This window comes from Argopecten irradians, chromosome 2 (genome assembly GCF_041381155.1).
Source record: "Argopecten irradians isolate NY chromosome 2, Ai_NY, whole genome shotgun sequence".
In the NCBI taxonomy this organism is placed as follows: domain Eukaryota; kingdom Metazoa; phylum Mollusca; class Bivalvia; order Pectinida; family Pectinidae; genus Argopecten; species Argopecten irradians.
Window position 1 is genome coordinate 71,813,014 of NC_091135.1, and position 19,708 is coordinate 71,832,721.

A 19,708-nucleotide genomic window follows, 5' to 3' on the forward strand; every position below is an offset into this window, starting at 1 on the left:
CTGATCACTCTTGATGTAGTTTTCAATATTTTACCTGAATTGCTTTTGCAGGGGCTTTTCATTTTTAATGAAGTTTTCAACATTTTTGCCTGACATGCGGCTGCGGGGCTATTGGATTTTAGTGTAGATTTCAACATTATAGCTTGACTTGCGATTGCACGGTATTCACATTTAATGCAATTATTACATATTTGCCTGTCTTGCAGTTGCGGGGCTAATCACTTTTGATGTACTTCTTATAAATTTTGCCTGACCTGCGGCTGCGGGGCTAATCACTTTTGATGTAGTTTTTCAATATTTTTCATGAATTGCTTTTACAGGAGCTTTTCATTTTTAATGTAGTTTTCAACATATTTGCCTGAAATGCGGCTGCCGGGCTATTGAATTTTAGTGTAGATTTCAACATTATTGCTTGACTTGCGATTGCACGGCTATTCACGTTAAATGCAATTATTACATATTTGCCTGACTTGCAGTTGCGGGACTACAATTTTTGTGTAGCTCTTAATAATTGTGCCTGACTTGCGACTGAAGGGCTATTTATTTTTGATGTAGTTTTCAACATTTTGCCTTAATTGCGGAAGTTGGGCTTTTATTTTAATTCAGTTTTCAATATTTTTCCTATATTGCATTTCAGGTGCTATTACTTTTAATGTAGTTTTCAACATATTTGCTTGACTTGCAGCTACAGGGCTATTAATGTTTTATGTAGATTTCGATATTTTCGTCTGACTTGTTCCCTAGATGCTATCTACTTTTGAAGAAACATTCAATATTTTGCATGACTTGCGTTTAGGGTTTCTAGAGTTATTGATGCTTGCAGTTTTACCTGCTTGTAACAATCAAGGCAAAGTCATGCCAACATTAAGAATCCGGCGGCTTAATTGTTCAATTTAATCTTTCTTTTGTTTAGAAATACATTATTTAGATTTTGATATAATATGTGTAAATGTGTAATTTGAAACCTTGATAAACCTTATCGGCTGCATAAGTGCTGTAATAAATGTAGTGTATCAGTTGTTTGAAGTGCATTCCGAATTATAAGACATTATCATCTCATATATTCTCTTCATTTATCATTTGTTAAGTCTTTTCGATCAGCATTCAGAATCAATAGAGATACTGGAACCAATTTTGAATAACTGCATTCAGACAGCCGCATTATAATGTACAATATTACTAGTTACACGTTCCTAATCTACACTTACACTTAATTAAATGTTATTATCTACTTTAATACTGCCATTTTGAAATACACAAGTGGTTCGTTTGTATGCAGCATGATATACTGATATACATAAAATTAATCATATTCATAAATAAAAGTTTCTTCATTACTTTGTTTTGTTGATTATTTTGGTTCATTGTTCGATCACCTTTTTATCGTTATAAAAAGGCATTTTATGATAGAGGGTAAAGCCCTTATGGTTACAAATTGACTATAATTGAAGTAGATTTGAAGGAAGAGGTCTAAACATAATATTTGTTTTATTGAAACTCATCCTTTTATCACTGGTGACACTGTTGTTCATCCAATGAGAAATACAATTTTGGCGAGCATGGATAGTTCGGGAGGATCCGTGATCGTCGTTAAAACAACAGAACATGATATCAACGAGAATAAACAGACGGATGAATGAAATACTTGGTTTACTGACAAATTATGATGAGAAACATTGCTATTTGCGATTTTAAAATAAAATTTAAAAAAAAAATAATTACGAATAAATGTGCTAACTATTGGATGATAGCTATATTAGCGTTATTTTATCGGGTAAATAACTTGATTTGGATATATCTTTATGTTATGGAGATGTAACACATTATATCTCTAGAACATAAAACTATATGCAAGTGAATCCTTATAAATTTATTTTCTTACTTTTTTCTCATAGACATCCTTACTCTGCCGTTTCAACCAATCAAATGCGACGATATAAACAGCGATTATCTATATACCGATTGTTTGTTTGATGGAAATGTAATTCAAAACATCCGGATCACACTACAACAAGAGACTATGGAGTTCAATGTTTACCAATGCACTTTATTCATAAAATCACAGTTCATAATTGACGAAAAACGTTTCGATTTCGAACGTTCAAGGCGTCTTAGCGTTTATAAAGCCTCTTTTAAAACACCACAATTCCAGTTGCTACCTTAAGGTTACATTTAACCTGATAAAATTAAAATTACAAAAAAACTAAACAAAAAACGCATTATGACCAAAACAATATGCTAATGAATGTCAGTATTACATGCAAACTTATTATACTTAAATAGAAAAAGAAATATACATTAGATGTAAACTTTTTTTTCTTAAATCACGCTCTCGTTTCAGATTTAATAAAAATATGCCAAAGATAGAAACAATTACTTACGAGGCCAATTAGATAAAGTCACTTGAAATTAAATTGAATATACACTATTGTTGTACTTTAGACTCTCGATAGGGAAATTTAGACACTTAGATTTCGACAGCGCAGTAAAAAAATGACTACTATATATATATATATATATCAACAATTACTAAAACTAAGTCTAAACTAAACATAAGAGGATGCTTCCTACACTAGACAAGCTATTCAAAACAGTTCATTCAAATGACCCAATGCGCAACTTCGTAGTTACCGTTTTAAAGGCTATTAAGTACAATAAATGTACTTTTCTTCTGAGTTGCAAATATAGTTCTGTTGCGTCATTATAGGTGAGAGGTGGTGTCATGGCATGTTCCTGCATGATTCCAATGCACACTTCATACACATCCTTATCACAAGGAACTAGAATGCGAAATTCCGCCTCTCTGGAACAAGCCATCCAGTCATTGTCTGATACAACAACACCTTTGTCATCAGTGTTCCACAAAAAAGGAAAAGTGAACATGTTGTTGGGGCGACCAGAGGGTACCATGGTGTTAGTTGAACGCCTTATATTGTGATTGTTCCACATTCCAAGCGCAGTATCTAACTCATTCTGAAAAATAGAAATAAAATATTAGAACTGTTAATATATACAGATATTCATCGTTTAAAGGCTCATCACAAAAGGAGATATCATAAAACTTGGTTTTTCAATTTGCTACTACACGAAGGTACATATAATTAAACAAAGTCTATCGAATCTACATAAGTATAAAAATAAAAGTAATTATTCATTAAGGTTCTTCTCTGACTGCTGAAAAGTCAAACTTTTCCTATGACTATTTATCTTCTTGTGTGGATTTTTGGAAGTTAAAACCAAAGCTGAAAATGGAACAAAACTGATATGCAAGTGGGTTTAATTTTCAGAAACTGTGAATTAGAAATGCCTATTTGACGTAATCTGTGATTTTAGCAGATTTTTATCGTTTCGGCCATACACACGACAAGCTCAAGCAATGTTTTTAAACTAGATTATCTAATAAGCATGAATGTTTGCAGAATTACCAAAAGTGGCAATGAAAATACCAGTTCCACACAAATACTTTATCATATTTTACCAGAATAGCTGCACATGTGTCCCTACCCCCTTAACTTTGAAGATCAAAAAACCAGTGTATCCTATTTTTCATGACTTTCACATATTTAACGCTCCCTACAAACAGGCCCTATTACTTATTTTTATAACTTGCAACTTAATTAAACGAAAATTGATTGCTGTTCATGATACATAACCTTGGAGGTCAGTATCCTTGATTTTTTGCTCCATCAGAATATTTATTATTTTTAGCATTTTTGTTAAACGACTAAAATCACTTCAACTACAAAAGAATATATAAAAAAAACCAATATGGTATGATTTCACACTTCAATTTTTATTAGATTCATCAGAGTGAATCCTTCACAACAAAAATCAACTCAATACACCTAAAAATGCGAAGATAGTGTCAATTTCGACTATTTTCAAAGCGTAGGAAGCACACATTTGCAAAATGGACGGTGTAACGTTGAAAATGGACCTCCGTTGAAAATTGACTTCGGGTCAGTTTTCAACGTTGAAAACGGAACCCGAATGCCGTTGAAAATTGAACATGCCGTTGAAAATTGAGAGTGTCTAGGGTCAATTCTCAACGGCAGGTCTGTTTAAAAATGACCGTTGAAAAATTACCTTGGCAAACTATCAACGGATGGTCTTTTGAAAAGTTTGTACTATGTGGTGTTCACTTCCGAGTACCAGTGGATAGTATTACAAAACTATAATTATGTGATATTATTAATTTGATTCTTAATGATTTTTTATAATTATATTTTCGACGATTTTATGTTTGTCAGATATTCAGTAATAGTTAATATATATTTATTCCCTGCAATACAATAATACATGTATTATATATAGATCTGCGTATGGATCAGTTATGTTGTGTTCTGCGTATGGTTGTGTTGTGTTGTTGTGTTGTTTTGTGGTTGTGTGTTTTTGTGTTCTGTGTTGTTTGTTGTGTGTTGTTGTGTGATGTTGTGTTGTAATGGTGTGTTGTGTTGTGTGTTGTTGTGTGATGTTGTGTTGTTATGGTGTGTGTTGTTGTTGTGTTGTGTGGTATTGTGTGGTTGTGTAATGTTATAGTGTTTTGTGTTATTGGTGTGTTGTTGTGTTGTTGTATGCTGTGTGGCTGTGTTTGTGTTGTGTTGTGTTGTTTTGTTGTTCCGTGTTTGTGTAAAGTGTTGTTGTGATGTGTTGTTGCGTTATGTTGTGTGATGTTGTGTTGTTGTCGGGTGTTGTGTAGTTGTATATTGTTGTGTTGTTAGGTGGTGTTGTATTGTTGTTGTGTTATGTGTTGTACTGTTGTGTGATGTTTTGTTGTTATGGTGTGTTGTGAGGATTGTTGTGTTGTGTGTTGTTGTTAGGTGTGTTATGCTGTTGTTGCGTGTTTGTGTGATGTGTTCTTGTGTTATGTTGTGTGATGTGCTGTTGTGTTATGTTGTGTTGTGTGATGTTGTGTTGTGTAGTGTGATGTTGTGTTGTGTAGTGTTGTTAAGTTTTGTTGTGTTGTTGTTGGATGTTGTTTTTCAACGTTACACTTCATATAGAATTATATGAAAAACTAGAATAATTATAGAGTCCTAATTGACTTAAAACTGTGTGAATATATGTGATGTTGTTCTTTCAGAAACCATTATGCCCGTAGAATACTCTACCGGTAATTACCCAGTTATCTTTCCTATAACCCGGTAACACCCACCTCAGTATCAATAGATCAATAATATCTTGATGCCATAGTATATAGCTAAAATTAAAAAAGCGACATCATCGCGTTTGTAATGCAGCTTTGCTAAAGTTGCTTTATTATATACAGAAAGTTAATACTAGAGGTCAATTCAACACATAGAATGAATATGACTTTCAACATATTGGTTATTTAATTTTCCAACTAGAATCAAGAAAATTCAATTCATACAAATGTTTACACTGGCAAGATTATAATCTTATTTATTCGGTTATATATACGACACGTAAGAACCACGAGTCGATGTAGTTGTTAGGTGAAAGACAACTCAATCATACAGCTCTCACAATGTTCCTGTGAATATGGCGATGAAAACAGGATTTAAAGCAATCTTATACTCGAGCTAAAACGTCCCCTCCACTTTAAGGACCCATGAACAATTCTATTTATATTGGGTACATCATTTGATTACCTGAATTAGTGCCGTAAAACAGAACTGTATTAAGCTTTTATCCAGGAAGTTTCCACTGAACTGACCGCTGAAGTGAAGATGCTTAAATGTGTCTATCCAAAACTGTATATGCTCCCGGCGTAGATAACCCCACCAACTTTCAATTCGCTGATTTGCTGTACATGAACCATCTATATAAGAATTATTGCTGTCAGGTAAATGTCGCAAAAAGAAAGTTTGAAAATTACGAATGTGCCCATTTTCAGTACCATAATCAGCACGAACGAACCGAGGGCAACACCCATACAGTTTTACTGCTTCTAGAAAATAGCCGCCGATTATTTGAGGATTGTTGTTTGTATGATATACATTCAGCCAAATGATTTTTCTGGAAAAGCCACAAATGCTTCCACTTATACAAATACCAAACGGCTTCAACTTATCATATCCGTCCACATGCCATATGAAATTTGGCCCCGGTGCATAGTAGGCACGCCTCCGTATACTTCTAGCTGTCCTGAGACGACCAAATCATACGAACATCGTTGGAACGTACTGTTAAACCGTTTCCCCTACATCTCGCAAGCATCATCCGGTACCCATGTAACTGACCACTCTCTCTGAGAACAGTTCGTATGAAACTGATAACCGTGTCAATATCACTATAATTCCTTCTTTGCAGACCAAGTGTCTTCAGAAGTCTCTTAATATGTCTTAAACTTACACTTATACCACACTGTTCGTCCAAAACATACTGAATTTCCCTGTACTTCAGTCCATGTTCATACAAATGAACCAAAAGTTCTGATCGCAACATTACCATACCGCATCAGATCCACGCGTGAAGCGTCGCTTCTCATTGGTTGAGCTATTACGTGCTCACGTAATACTTATTACGTGAGCACGTTATAAGTTTTACGTGATCACGTAATAGAAAAAAATATTTTTCGTCTTACATTAAAAAAGATATTTTTCGTCTTACATAAAAAAATATTTTTCATCCTACATAAAAAAAAATATTTTTCGCCTTACATAAAAAAACATTTTTCGTCTTACATTAAAAAAATATTTTTCATCCTTCATAAAAAAAAATATTTTTCGTCTTACATTAAAAAAAATATTTTTCATCCTACATCAAAAAAAATATTTTTCGCCCTACATCAAAAAAAATATTTTTCACCATACATAAAAAAAATATTTTTCGTGTCACTTCTGTGCCGCCGTAGTGCCGCCGTAATAAGCAGGCTTTTCACGTTATCTAATTATATACGGAAAAAATAAGAATACAATTATGAAATAAAAAAATCGAGTAGTTTTAAAGCAGAGAAATACGTGTATTTGTAAAGCCAAACAGTTATATTCACGGTATAGTCAATATTCTAATATGACAGTGACTGAAAAAGTAAATACGATTTATTCTGAGAACATTAAATTTAAAAACAATCAAACAACAAACCTCTCAAAATACAGTATTAGCATATTTTGATATTTTTTAAAGAGGTAATGATAAATACATATACTGAGATTAGTGTGTCCTAACCGTGATCGACAATACACGTATACCGAGATTAGTGTGTGTCCTAACCATGATCGACAATACACGTATACCGAGATTAGTGTGTGTCCTAACCGTGATCGACAATACACGTATACCGAGATTAGTGTGTGTCCTAACCGTGATCGACAATACACGTATACCGAGATTAGTGTTGTCCTAACCGTGATCGACAATACACGTATACCGAGATTAGTGTGTGTCCTAACCGTGATCGACAATACACGTATACCGAGATTAGTGTGTGTCCTAACCGTGATCGACAATACACGTATACCGAGATTAGTGTATGTAATAGCTGTGATCGACAATACACGTATACCGAGATTAGTGTGTCCTAACCGTGATCGACAATACACGTATACCGAGATTAGTGTGTGTCCTAACCGTGATCGACAATACACGTATACCGAGATTAGTGTGTGTCCTAACCGTGATCGACAATACACGTATACCGAGATTAGTGTGTGTCCTAACCGTGATCGACAATACACGTATACCGAGATTAGTGTGTGTCCTAGCTGTGATCGACAATACACGTATACCGAGATTAGTGTGTCCTAACTGTGATCGACAATACACGTATACCGAGATTAGTGTGTGTCCTAACCGTGATCGACAATACACGTATACCGAGATTAGTGTGTGTCCTAACCGTGATCGACAATACACGTATACCGAGATTAGTGTGTTCTAACCGTGATCGACAATACACGTATACCGAGATTAGTGTGTGTCCTAACCGTGATCGACAATACACGTATACCGAGATTAGTGTGTGTCCTAATGTGATCGACAATACACGTATACCGAGATTAGTGTGTGTCCTAACCGTGATCGACAATACACGTATACCGAGATTAGTGTGTGTCCTAACCTGTGATCGACAATACACGTATACCGAGATTAGTGTGTGTCCTACCGTGATCGACAATACACGTATACCGAGATTAGTGTGTGTCCTAACCGTGATCGACAATACACATACATGTGTGTATACCGAGTATATTAGATTGTGTGTCCTAACCGTGATCGACAATACACGTATACCGAGATTAGTGTGTGTCCTAACCGTGATCGACAATACACGTATACCGAGATTAGTGTGTGTCCTAACCGTGATCGACAATACACGTATACCGAGATTAGTGTGTGTCCTAACCGTGATCGACAATACACGTATACCGAGATTAGTGTGTGTCCTAACCGTGATCGACAATACACGTATACCGAGATTAGTGTGTGTCCTAACCGTGATCGACAATACACGTATACCGAGATTAGTGTGTGTCCTAACCGTGATCGACAATACACGTATACCGAGATTAGTGTGTGTCCTAACCGTGATCGACAATACACGTATACCGAGATTAGTGTGTGTCCTAACCGTGATCGACAATACACGTATACCGAGATTAGTGTGTGTCCTAACCGTGATCGACAATACACGTATACCGAGATTAGTGTGTGTCCTAACCGTGATCGACAATACACGTATACCGAGATTAGTGTGTGTCCTAACCGTGATCGACAATACACGTATACCGAGATTAGTGTGTGTCCTAACCGTGATCGACAATACACGTATACCGAGATTAGTGTGTGTCCTAACCGTGATCGACAATACACGTATACCGAGATTAGTGTGTGTCCTAACCGTGATCGACAATACACGTATACCGAGATTAGTGTGTGTCCTAACCGTGATCGACAATACACGTATACCGAGATTAGTGTGTGTCCTAACCGTGATCGACAATACACGTATACCGAGATTAGTGTGTGTCCTAACCGTGATCGACAATACACGTATACCGAGATTAGTGTGTGTGTGTCCTAACCGTGATCGACAATACACGTATACCGAGATTAGTGTGTGTCCTAACCGTGATCGACAATACACGTATACCGAGATTAGTGTGTGTCCTAACCGTGATCGACAATACACGTATACCGAGATTAGTGTGTGTCCTAACCCGTGATCGACAATACACGTATACCGAATATGTTTGTCCTAATGATCGACAATACACGTATACCCGATGATTAAATGTTTGTCTAATGATCAATACATCGACAATACACGTATACCGAGTAAATTAGTGTGTGTCCTAGCTGTGATCGACAATACACGTATACCGAGATTGTGATCGACAATACACGTATACCGGATAAATCTAATGATCAATACACGTTATACCCTGGTAAATGTTTATCTAATGATCAATACACGTATTACCCTGGTAAATGTTTATCTAATGATCAATACACGTATTACCCTGGTAAATGTTTTATCTAATGATCAATACACGTATTATACCTGGTAAATGTTTATCTAATGATCAATACACGTATTACCCTGGTAAATGTTTATCTAATGATCAATACACGTATTACCCTGGTAAATGTTTATCTAATGATCAATACACGTATTACCCTGGTAAATGTTTATCTAATGATCAATACACGTATTACCCTGGTAAATGTTTATCTAATGATCAATACACGTATATACCCTGGTAAATGTTTATCTAATGATCAATACACGTATTACCCTGGTAAATGTTTATCTAATGATCAATACACGTATAACTCTGGTAAATGTTTATCTAATGATCAATACACGTATTACCCTGGTAAATGTTTATCTAATGATCAATACACGTATTACCCTGGTAAATGTTTATCTAATGATCAATACACGTATTACCCTGGTAAATGTTTATCTAATGATCAAATACACGTATTACCCTGGTAAATGTTTATCTAATGATCAATACACGTATACCCTGGTAAATGTTTATCTAATGATCAATACACGATATATACCCTGGTAAATGTTTATCTAATGATCAATACACGTATTACCCTGGTAAATGTTTATCTAATGATCAATACACGTATTACCCTGGTAAATGTTTATTCTAATGATCAATACACGTGATACCCTGGTAAATGTTTATCTAATGATCAATACACGTATTACCCTGGTAAATGTTTATCTAATGATCAATACACGTATTACCCTGGTAAATGTTTATCTAATGATCAATACACGTATTACCCTGGTAAATGTTTATCTAATGATCAATACACGTATTACCCTGGTAAATGTTTATCTAATGATCAATACACGTATTACCCTGGTAAATGTTTATCTAATGATCAATACACGTATTACCCTGGTAAATGTTTATCTTATGATCAATACACGTATTACCCTGGTAAATGTTTATCTAATGATCAATACACACGTATTACCCTGGTAAATGTTTATCTAATGATCAATACACGTATTACCCTGGTAAATGTTTATCTAATGATCAATACACGTATTACCCTGGTAAATGTTTATCTAATGATCAATACACGTGATACCCTGGTAAATGTTTATCTAATGATCAATACACGTATTACCATGGTAAATGTTTATCTAATGATCAATACACGATACCCTGGTAAATGTTTATCTAATGATCAATACACGTATTACCCTGGTAAATGTTTATCTAATGATCAATACACGTATTACCCTGGTAAATGTTTATCTAATGATCAATACACGTATTACCCTGGTAAATGTTTATCTAATGATCAATACACGTATTACCCTGGTAAATGTTTATCTAATGATCAATACACGTATTACCCTGGTAAATGTTTATCTAATGATCAATACACGTGATACCCTGGTAAATGTTTATCTAATGATCAATACACATGATACCCTGGTAAATGTTTATCTAATGATCAATACACGTATTACCCTGGTAAATGTTTATCTAATGATCAATACACGTATTACCCTGGTAAATGTTTATCTAATGATCAATACACGTGATTACCCTGGTAAATGTTTATCTAATGATCAATACACGTGATACCCTGGTAAATGTTTATCTAATGATCAATACACGTATTACCCTGGTAAATGTTTATCTAATGATCAATACACGTATTACCCTGGTAAATGTTTATCTAATGATCAATACACGTATTACCCTGGTAAATGTTTATCTAATGATCAATACACGTATTACCCTGGTAAATGTTTATCTAATGATCAATACACGTATTACCCTGGTAAATGTTTATCTAATGATCAATACACGTATTACCCTGGTAAATGTTTATCTAATGATCAATACACGTATTACCCTGGTAAATGTTTATCTAATGATCAATACACGTATTACCCTGGTAAATGTTTATCTAATGATCAATACACGTATTACCCTGGTAAATGTTTATCTAATGATCAATACACGTATTACCCTGGTAAATGTTTATCTAATGATCAATACACGTGATACCCTGGTAAATGTTTATCTAATGATCAATACACGTATTACCCTGGTAAATGTTTATCTAATGATCAATACACGTATATACCCTGGTAAATGTTTATCTAATGATCAATACACGTATTACCCTGGTAAATGTTTATCTAATGATCAATACACGTATTACCCTGGTAAATGTTTTATCTAATGATCAATACACGTATTACCCTGGTAAATGTTTATCTAATGATCAATACACGTATTACCCTGGTAAATGTTTATCTAATGATCAATACACGTATTACCCTGGTAAATGTTTATCTAATGATCAATACACGTATTACCCTGGTAAATGTTTATCTAATGATCAATACACGTATTACCCTGGTAAATGTTTATCTAATGATCAATACACGTATTACCCTGGTAAATGTTTATCTAATGATCAATACACGTATTACCCTGGTAAATGTTTATCTAATGATCAATACACGTATTACCCTGGTAAATGTTTATCTAATGATCAATACACGTATTACCCTGGTAAATGTTTATCTAATGATCAATACACGTATTACCCTGGTAAATGTTTATCTAATGATCAAATACACGTATTACCCTGGTAAATGTTTATCTAATAATCAATACACGTATTACCCTGGTAAATGTTTATCTAATGATCAATACACGTATAACCCTGGTAAATGAAAATTATCTAATGATCAATACACGTATTACCCTGGTAAATGTTTATCTAATGATCAATACACGTATTACCCTGGTAAATGTTTATCTAATGATCAATACACGTGATACCCTGGTAAATGTTTATCTAATGATCAATACACGTATTACCCTGGTAAATGTTTATCTAATGATCAATACACGTATTACCCTGGTAAATGTTTATCTAATGATCAATACACGTATTACCCTGGTAAATGTTTATCTAATGATCAATACACGTGATACCCTGGTAAATGTTTATCTAATGATCAATACACGTATTACCCTGGTAAATGTTTATCTAATGATCAATACACGTATTACCCTGGTAAATGTTTATCTAATGATCAATACACGTATTACCCTGGTAAATGTTTATCTAATGATCAATACACGTATTACCCTGGTAAATGTTTATCTAATGATCAATACACGTATTACCCTGGTAAATGTTTATCTAATGATCAATACACGTATTACCCTGGTAAATGTTTATCTAATGATCAATACACGTATTACCCTGGTAAATGTTTATCTAATGATCAATACACGTATTACCCTGGTAAATGTTTATCTAATGATCAATACACGTATTACCCTGGTAAATGTTTATCTAATGATCAATACACGTATTACCCTGGTAAATGTTTATCTAATGATCAAATACACGTATTACCCTGGTAAATGTTTATCTAATGATCAATACACGTATTACCCTGGTAAATGTTTATCTAATGATCAATACACGTATTACCCTGGTAAATGTTTATCTAATGATCAATACACGTGATACCCTGATAAATGTTTATCTAATGATCAATACACGTGATACCCTGGTAAATGTTTATCTAATGATCAATACACGTATTACCCTGGTAAATGTTTATCTAATGATCAATACACGTGATACCCTGATAAATGTTTATCTCTAATGATCAATACACGTATTACCCTGGTAAATGTTTATCTAATGATCAATACACGTATTACCCTGGTAAATGTTTATCTAATGATCAATACACGTATTACCCTGGTAAATGTTTATCTAATGATCAATACACGTATTACCCTGGTAAATGTTTATCTAATGATCAATACACGTATTACCCTGGTAAATGTTTATCTAATGATCAATACACGTATTACCCTGGTAAATGAAATCTAATGATCAATACACGTATTACCCTACCTGGTAAATGTTTATCTAATGCTCAATACACGTATTACCCTGGTAAATGTTTATCTAATGATCAATACACGTATTACCCTGGTAAATGTTTATCTAATGATCAATACACGTATTACCCTGGTAAATGTTTATCTAATGATCAATACACGTATTACCCTGGTAAATGTTTATCTAATGATCAATACACGTATTACCCTGGTAAATGTTTATCTAATGATCAATACACGTATTACCCTGGTAAATGTTTATCTAATGATCAATACACGTATACCCTGGTAAATGTTTATCTAATGATCAATACACGTATTACCCTGGTAAATGTTTTATCTAATGATCAATACACGTATTACCCTGGTAAATGTTTATCTAATGATCAATACACGTATTACCCTGGTAAATGTTTATCTAATGATCAATACACGTATTACCCTGGTAAATGATCTAATGATCAATACACGTTATACCCTGGTAAATGTTTATCTAATGATCAATACACGTATTACCATGGTAAATGTTTATCTAATGATCAATACACGTTATACCCTGGTAAATGTTTATCTAATGATCAATACACGTATTACCCTGGTAAATGTTTATCTAATGATCAATACACGTGATACCCTGGTAAATGTTTATCTAATGATCAATACACGTATTACCCTGGTAAATGTTTATCTAATGATCAATACACGTATTACCCTGGTAAATGTTTATCTAATGATCAATACACGTATTACCCTGGTAAATGTTTATCTAATGATCAATACACGTATTACCCTGGTAAATGTTTATCTAATGATCAATACACGTATTACCCTGGTAAATGTTTATCTAATGATCAATACACGTATTACCCTGGTAAATGTTTATCTAATGATCAATACACGTATTACCCTGGTAAATGTTTATCTAATGATCAATACACGTATTACCCTGGTAAATGTTTATCTAATGATCAATACACGTATTACCCTGGTAAATGTTTATCTAATGATCAATACACGTGATTACCCTGGTAAATGTTTATCTAATGATCAATACACGTATTACCCTGGTAAATGTTTATCTAATGATCAATACACGTATAACCCTGGTAAATGTTTATCTAATGATCAATACACGTATTACCCTGGTAAATGTTTATCTAATGATCAATACACGTATTACCCTGGTAAATGTTTATCTAATGATCAATACACGTATTACCCTGGTAAATGTTTATCTAATGATCAATACACGTATTACCCTGGTAAATGTTTATCTAATGATCAATACACGTATTACCCTGGTAAATGTTTATCTAATGATCAATACACGTATTACCCTGGTAAATGTTTATCTAATGATCAATACACGTATTACCCTGGTAAATGTTTATCTAATGATCAATACACGTGATACCCTGGTAAATGTTTATCTAATGATCAATACACGTGATACCCTGGTAAATGTTTATCTAATGATCAATACACGTATTACCCTGGTAAATGTTTATCTAATGATCAATACACGTATTACCCTGGTAAATGTTTATCTAATGATCAATACACGTATTACCCTGGTAAATGTTTATCTAATGATCAATACACGTATTACCCTGGTAAATGTTTATCTAATGATCAATACACGTATTACCCTGGTAAATGTTTATCTAATGATCAATACACGTATTACCCTGGTAAATGTTTATCTAATGATCAATACACGTATTACCCTGGTAAATGTTTATCTAATGATCAATACACGTATTACCCTGGTAAATGTTTATCTAATGATCAATACACGTATTACCCTGGTAAATGTTTATCTAATGATCAATACACGTATTACCCTGGTAAATGTTTATCTAATGATCAATACACGTATTACCCTGGTAAATGTTTATCTAATGATCAATACACGTATTACCCTGGTAAATGTTTATCTAATGATCAAATCAATACACGTATTACCCTGGTAAATGTTTATCTAATGATCAATACACGTATTACCCTGGTAAATGTTTATCTAATGATCAATACACGTATTACCCTGGTAAATGTTTATCTAATGATCAATACACGTATTACCCTGGTAAATGTTTATCTAATGATCAATACACGTATTACCCTGGTAAATGTTTATTCTAATGATCAATACACGTATTAACCCTGGTAAATGTTTATCAAATGATCAATACACGTATTACCCTGGTAAATGTTTATCTAATGATCAATACACGTATTACCCTGGTAAATGTTTATCTAATGATCAATACACGTATTACCCTGGTAAATGTTTATCTAATGATCAATACACGTATTACCCTGGTAAATGTTTATCTAATGATCAATACACGTATTACCCTGGTAAATGTTTTATCTAATGATCAATACACGTATTACCCTGGTAAATGTTTTATCTTATGATCAATACACGTATTACCCTGGTAAATGTTTATCTAATGATCAATACACGTATTACCCTGGTAAATGTTTATCTAATGATCAATACACGTATTACCCTGGTAAATGTTTATCTAATGATCAATACACGTATTACCCTGGTAAATGTTTATCTAATGATCAATACACGTATTACTCTGGTAAATGTTTATCTAATGATCAATACACGTATTACCCTGGTAAATGTTTATCTAATGATCAATACACGTATTACACCTGGTAAATGTTTATCTAATGATCAATACACGTATTACCCTGGTAAAATGTTTATCTAATGATCAATACACGTATTACCCTGGTAAATGTTTATCTAATGATCAATACACGTATTACCCTGGTAAATGTTTATCTAATGATCAATACACGTATTACCCTGGTAAATGTTTATCTAATGATCAATACACGTATTACCCTGGTAAATGTTTATCTAATGATCAATACACGTGATACCCTGGTAAATGTTTATCTAATGATCAATACACGTTTTACCCTGGTAAATGTTTATCTAATGATCAAATACACGTATTACCCTGGTAAATGTTTATCTAATAATCAATACACGTATTACCCTGGTAAATGTTTATCTAATGATCAATACACGTATAACTCTGGTAAATGAAATGATCAATACGCGTATTATCCTGGTAAACGTTTAATCTAATGATCAATACACGTGATTACCCTGGTAAAATGTTTATCTAATGATCAATACACGTATACAATACCCTGATGGTAAATAGTTTATCTAATGATCAATACACGTATTACCCTGGTAAATGTTTATCTAATGATCAATACACGTATTACCCTGGTAAATGTTTATCTAATGATCAATACACGTATTACCCTGGTAAATGTTTATCTAATGATCAATACACGTATTACCCTGGTAAATGTTTATCTAATCGATCTTATGATCAATACACGTATTACCCTGGTAAATGTTTATCTAATGATCAATACACGTATTACCCTGGTAAATGTTTATCTAATGATCAATACACGTATTACCCTGGTAAATGTTTATCTAATGATCAATACACGTATTACCCTGGTAAATGTTTATCTAATGATCAATACACGTATTACCCTGGTAAATGAAATGATCAATACATCAATACACGTATTACCCTGGTAAATGTTTATCTAATGATCAATACACGTATTACCCTGGTAAATGTTTATCTAATGATCAATACACGTATTACCCTGGTAAATGTTTATCTAATGATCAATACACGTATTACCCTGGTAAATGTTTATCTAATGATCAATACACGTATTACCCTGGTAAATGTTTATCTAATGATCAATACACGTATTACCCTGGTAAATGTTTATCTAATGATCAATACACGTATTACCCTGGTAAATGTTTATCTAATGATCAATACACGTATTACCCTGGTAAATGTTTATCTAATGATCAATACACGTGATACCCTGGTAAAAGTTTATCTAATGATCAATACACGTATTACCCTGGTAAATGTTTATCTAATGATCAATACACGTGATACCCTGATAAATGTTTATCTAATGATCAATACACGTATAACCCTGGTAAATGTTTATCTAATGATCAATACACGTATTACCCTGGTAAATGTTTATCTAATGATCAAATACACGTATTACCCTGGTAAATGTTTATCTAATAATCAATACACGTATTACCCTGGTAAATGTTTATCTAATGATCAATACACGTATTACCCTGGTAAATGTTTATCTAATGATCAATACACGTATTACCCTGGTAAATGTTTAATGATCAATACACGTATTACCCTGGTAAATGTTTATCTAATGATCAATACACGTGATACCCTGGTAAATGTTTATCTAATGATCAATACACGTATTACCCTGGTAAATGTTTATCTAATGATCAATACACGTATTACCCTGGTAAATGTTTATCTAATGATCAATACGTATTACCCTGGTAAATTTTTTTATCTAATGATCAATACACGTATTACCCTGGTAAATGTTTATCTAATGATCAATACACGTATTACCCTGGTAAATGTTTATCTAATGATCAATACACGTATTACCCTGGTAAATGTTTATCTAATGATCAATACACGTGATACCCTGGTAAATGTTTATCTAATGATCAATACACGTATTACCCTGGTAAATGTTTATCTAATGATCAATACACGTATTACCCTGGTAAATGTTTATCTAATGATCAATACACGTATTACCCTGGTAAATGTTTATCTAATGATCAATACACGTATTACCCTGGTAAATGTTTATCTAATGATCAATACACGTATTACCCTGGTAAATGTTTATCTAATGATCAATACATGATGAAATGATCAATACACGTATTACCCTGGTAAATGTTTATCTAATGATCAATACACGTATTACCCTGGTAAATGTTTATCTAATGATCAATACACGTATTACCCTGGTAAATGTTTATCTAATGATCAATACACGTATTACCCTGGTAAATGTTTATCTAATGATCAATACACGTATTACCCTGGTAAATGTTTATCTAATGATCAATACACGTATTACCCTGGTAAATTTTTATCTAATGATCAATACACGTATTACCCTGGTAAATGTTTATCTAATGATCAATACACGTATTACCCTGGTAAATGTTTATCTAATGATCAATACATACACGTATTACCCTGGTAAATGTTTATCTAATGATCAATACACGTATTACCCTGGTAAATGTTTATCTAATGATCAATACACGTATTACCCTGGTAAATGTTTATCTAATGATCAATACACGTATTACCCTGGTAAATGTTTATCTTATGATCAATACACGTATTACCCTGGTAAATGATTTTCTAATGATCAATACACGTATTACCCTGGTAAATGTTTATCTAATGATCAATACATGATACCCTGATAAATGTTTATCTAATGATCAATACACGTGATACCCTGGTAAATGTTTATCTAATGATCAATACACGTATTACCCTGGTAAATGTTTATCTAATGATCAATACACGTATTACCCTGGTAAATGTTTATCTAATGATCAATACACGTATTACCCTGGTAAATGTTTATCTAATGATCAATACACGTATTACCCTGGTAAATGTTTATCTAATGATCAATACACGTATTACCCTGGTAAATGTTTATCTAATGATCAATACACGTATTACCCTGGTAAATGTTTATCTAATGATCAATACACGTATTACCCTGGTAAATGTTTATCTAATGATCAATACACGTATTACCCTGGTAAATGTTTATCTAATGATCAATACACGTATTACCCTGGTAAATGTTTATCTAATGATCAATACACGTATTACCCTGGTAAATGTTTATCTAATGATCAATACACGTTTTACCCTGGTAAATGTTTATCTAATGATCAATACACGTATTACCCTGGTAAATGTTTATCTAATGATCAATACACGTATTACCCTGGTAAATGTTTATCTAATGATCAATACACGTATTACCCTGGTAAATGTTTATCTAATGATCAATACACGTATTACCCTGGTAAATGTTTATCTAATGATCAATACACGTATTACCCTGGTAAATGTTTATCTAATGATCAATACACGTATTACCCTGGTAAATGTTTATCTAATGATCAATACACGTATTACCCTGGTAAATGTTTATCTAATGATCAATACACGTATTACCCTGGTAAATGTTTATCTAATGATCAATACACGTATTACCCTGGTAAATGTTTATCTAATGATCAATACACGTATTACCCTGGTAAATGTTTATCTAATGATCAATACACGTATTACCCTGGTAAATGTTTATCTAATGATCAATACACGTATTACCCTGGTAAATGTTTATCTAATGATCAATACACGTATTACCCTGGTTAAATGTTAATCTAATGATCAATACACGTATTACCC

The 19,708-nt window shown here is 33.1% G+C and overlaps 1 long non-coding RNA gene across 1 annotated transcript; it reads right to left on the reverse strand.

Moving 5' to 3' along the window:
- Positions 1-2,026: 2,026 nt before the first annotated feature.
- On the reverse strand, positions 2,027-6,474 carry LOC138317084 (uncharacterized). The gene is made up of 2 exons (XR_011207708.1): positions 5,613-6,474; positions 2,027-2,973 (listed from the first exon to the last, which is right to left on the reverse strand). It is a non-coding gene; the product is annotated as an uncharacterized lncRNA (long non-coding RNA).
- Between the last annotated feature and the right edge of the window lie 13,234 nt (positions 6,475-19,708).